Source organism: Pieris rapae, chromosome W (genome assembly GCF_905147795.1).
Source record: "Pieris rapae chromosome W, ilPieRapa1.1, whole genome shotgun sequence".
Classification (NCBI taxonomy): Eukaryota; Metazoa; Arthropoda; class Insecta; order Lepidoptera; family Pieridae; genus Pieris; species Pieris rapae.
In genome coordinates, this window is record NC_059533.1 from 2,964,314 (window position 1) to 2,968,848 (window position 4,535).

Genomic DNA, 4,535 nt, shown 5'->3' on the forward strand with positions numbered 1-4,535 from the left:
ACCCGCTCTACGCCCTCGACTTGCGAACTGGTTGTAAATGCAAATTTAATTTGTTTTTTTTTTGACGTTCATAAGTGTAGTACATGTTTACCTAGATGAATATTTTGAGTTTACTAGAATAAACATTCAACTTACATCAAACGTTTCACCGAGACAATGTATCCAGGACAATGTAGCGAAGTACACACTAGTCGGATATTGTGTATCCCGTGGCAATTGAAGATGAATAGGCTTTTGGGCAAACTATTATAAATTCGCCCGGATTTTGGACAGCCCGGCACAGAGACACCGAATCCTGCAATAATTCCGGTGGGATCATCGCAATGTCCGATGGCAACCAAACGGATTTATTCTGGACGAACGCCGGGCACAAGCGTTCCACTGCTTTCCGAAATGTATCGCTTTGCGAATCGTCGATGCCATACCTGGAATGCGTTCGAGCAATGTAAAAAAAAAATGTTAAACAGATAATAGATAAAATTGATTAACAGAAAATTGAAATAAATTCAAAGAGTTTGAGGAAAGCACCAACTCAGGTGTCACCCGGATTCTACTACCAAGCGCCAACTTCAATATTTAATTAGCGCCTGTTCACCTGAACCTCATGGCCCAATGCTCTAGTCCAAAGGGGAGAAAAAGGAGTTGGAGGAGACACATATTTGTGCTGTTTATTATTTTCCGCTCTCAAATATATATTTTTAGCAACCAGAAGTAAAAATTAAATATAATAAAAACAATTCGAAATAACCTAAGAAGTTATTTTATGAACAAACTAAGAAAACGCGGTAATTTCAATATCACACTAAAATTATCTTAAAACTGACTTATACAAACAAAACAACACGACTTTAGATATTCTAAAAACACAACCGTCAATCTTAAAACAATAACAAAAAATCACACCGAATAAAAATAACATGGAACGAACTCACAGTACGCGGCTTCGAAACCAACGACCACTCTAGTCAACGTCCGGGCAGCGAATGCTAGCGTGCCACACTGAGGCCTTTCTTTTATAGTAAGCGGGTGGGGATCGAAACCACCTACTGCCCTCTGTTCAGTTTCCGCTTATAATATTAGTGTAAAGTCTTTATAACGTTATCCTTTATAACGATAAACTCCCTATAACGTTGGAGTGAGCCGAAGTTGGTTGGTATGCGTTAAAACTCAAACATTGAAACACTCTTTATAGCGATACGCCATTCACTATTACGAAGAAATGTGTTTATATTTGTAGACAGTAAATATTTATTATCGGTATTATTGTTTATGTTATGTTATCAGGTAACAAAAGACTTTGAAGCTCCAAAACATCCGAGGTCGGTCTAGCTTTTGTTATCCTTAATTGCCTCGTACACATGCAGTATGGCGCATTGTTTTCTCGGAAGTGATGGTCTTCGACCAAGCATACTGGGTACCTATCTTATTATCATTCGTAAAACTACTTTGAAACTGTTAACATGTTTTTTTTTTGTTCACTCCATGTAACGACAAAAAAATGCTCAGTCCCTCGAGTTTCGTTATAAAGAGTTTACACTGTATATGGAAGAGCCGAGATCATTGTTACCCGAGTAGGTCTCATCAAAAATTTTCATTCTATGTGGGCGTGGCGTTAAATCCAAAAATTAGGAAAACATGCAAGACACTGACAAGACTGATCTAGAATAATTGTCTTGTAAAAAATCAATAAAATTTAATATACGTCCACATACCATACTTTCTTCTTTCCACTATGCATGTTCTTATTGCGAATCGATACGAAAACGAATAATAAAACACGTGTTAATGTTCAATGTCGTGCAGTAGCTGAGCGAACGGGGGGACGACACGAAGTCCAGCGCCGAAGAGAAGAAGTGAACAAAATTTACTACAAAACCGGTCGTGCAACTTGTCGCGCCCCGCACGCACCGCACCCCCGCAACAACGTTTAATATGCAACTTCTTAAATATACTTCTATCGTGCACATATTCCCCCCCGTGCATTTCATGCACCCTCTGACGCGAGCACGATGACCTTCTTAGTCGCCCGTCTGACGAGTCCAGCTTTTGTTCGTTCTTCTATCACGCGGACGACTCCATCCTTCCCGGGGTACGTGGCAGTGACGCGTCCCTTGGGCCAAGAGTTACGAGGAATGGCGTCGTCCACCAGCAGGACTAGGTCACCAAGCTTAGGGGCGGTGCTACGGCTCCTGGGATCTAGGCGATTCTGTAATATACGTTATATGGTGGTTAGCTTAATGTATCCAGGCGATATACAGACGGACATAATAGCTATTTCCGTCCAAAATCGGAGGAGATCGTTGTTTCTCTGGCAGGTCTGGGGCTGATTCTTGTGACGCTTTCCACCATAATGTTTCGGCTTTCTTTATGTGATGTGCTTCCAGAGATACTGTCTTCGCGTGTCTTCTTTGGCCACATAATCCGATAAATTGTAGAACTCTTCCAGTACTTCTAATGAGACGGATCCAAGAGGAGAATCTTGTTGCCTCTGGAAGGGACTCTTTTAAGCAAGGCTTTACATTATTATTTATTGCTGCCACGCGCTCCTCTCCCGTAGCAACAATCTCTGCCACTTCTTCCTGGGGCCAGTTTTCTTCTGACGAATAAAGGAATTCTGGTCCCTCAAACCATCGATGCTCGCTGTTGAAACTTCGAGGTACCTGTCTTGTAGTGTTGTCAGCAACATTTAAAGCAGTTGGTACCCATCTCCATTCATTTACTTTCGTTCCTTCTTCTATTTTAGCTACTCGGTGAGCAACGAATGGTTTGAAAACCCGCGGGCCCGACCGTAACCAGGCAAGTACTGTTTTAGAGTCAGTACAGCACTACAAATACACACTATAAAATATTTAACACATTATATTTTCAAAGCACAACACACGTCGTATTTACTTAAATATAATTTAATTAAATATCTCACCCCACTCGTATCCACAACACAATTATCATGTTCTATTTTACACAATTACAAAACAATATTCTCAAACTTATTAACTCTAAATTCGACGTTTATTTCGACAGTTAGACGGTAGGCACGCTCGATTAATTAAATAGTTAACTTGCAATTAGATACGTAATATGTTGATCACTTAATATAAAATTTTAACGAAACGAACACTATATTAAGGAACCACTAAAACGAAACAATTCAATACACAACTAATTACAAACGAATTTAATGTTAACTATATTCAACACGTGCACTATCACTTGACACTAAACAAATGAATAGATATTTCACTACGTATTTCGAGAAATCCATCTTTTAATGTCCATCCGGTTCGAAGACCAAAAAATGTTCTTATTGCGAATCGATACGAAAACGAATAATAAAACACGTGTTAATGTTCAATGTCGTGCAGTAGCTGAGCGAACGGGGGGACGACACGAAGTCCAGCGCCGAAGAGAAGAAGTGAACAAAATTTACTACAAAACCGGTCGTGCAACTTGTCGCGCCCCGCACGCACCGCACCCCCGCAACAACGTTTAATATGCAACTTCTTAAATATACTTCTATCGTGCACAATGCATATACCCAATCCATGGGAGGCCATGAGGGTCTCTGTGCCAGCAACTCGTCGAGAACAGCATTCCCAGATGTAATGTGGGCGCAGTCATTCCAACCACGGGACCCAGGAAACTTAACATGTTCTGTATCTCCCTACCGATACACTGAAATAATGAATACGATTAATAAGAATTTAAATGCATTTAACATAAGTAGTGGCTATAGAAAATGTAAAATAAATATTGATCAAACCTAGGCAAAGCCCCTATAACGTACTATGCCAGTCAGCATTTTTTTATAGAGCAGGGGTCTAACGGGTCCTGTTGATGTTAAGTAATACCGTCGTCGATTGCCACTATTAATTCCAGAGGGTTCGCGCTTCGTGCTGGCTTTTGGTACACTCTTTTCTTGAAGAACCCCAAGAAGAAGAAGAAGGAATTGCTTTGGAAATACTTCAGTGTCTAGCTGGTTCCACATAGTGGTGGTGCGCGGCAAAAACGAACGACAAACGTCGGATGATTAAACTCAGCTATTATCAATAACACAATTTAACTCAATAATATTTTACTTTCCATATAATTTTTAATACTGTCCAATACCTACGGTGTTAGTAAAATATGAAAACAACTCAAAATTGCAGTTATTACTTACATTTTATATAATTTTCTTTTAATGTTAAAATTAGATAAACTTATTAAGAATATTGAGTTTCAAAATGATCTCTCACCTTCAAGTTCCAAGGATGTCTACTATAATGGTCGGTGGAATCATTATTTGGGAACCCATAATCTGCGGCACCCGTGTCTATGGAAGCTGCGTTTACACAGACATGCTTTGTCCTCGACAAGACAAGGTCCCAATATACTTTTTCCATGGAATTTGTTTTCCGAGTTGTGGAAGACAAAAATGCATTGGAAGCGACTTCTGCCACTTTTTGAAAAGCGTGAAGATTCATTGATCGACCGGGAACAATGCAGTCTTCAGTCTCAGCAAGGGCATTTAATACTAAACGATCTTTTGTCGGGAT

At 39.8% G+C, this 4,535-nt stretch overlaps 1 long non-coding RNA gene across 1 annotated transcript; it reads right to left on the reverse strand.

Moving 5' to 3' along the window:
• Positions 1-3,341: 3,341 nt before the first annotated feature.
• Positions 3,342-4,535, reverse strand: LOC123690500. The gene is made up of 2 exons (XR_006751121.1): positions 4,236-4,535; positions 3,342-3,672 (listed from the first exon to the last, which is right to left on the reverse strand). It is a non-coding gene; the product is annotated as an uncharacterized LOC123690500 (long non-coding RNA).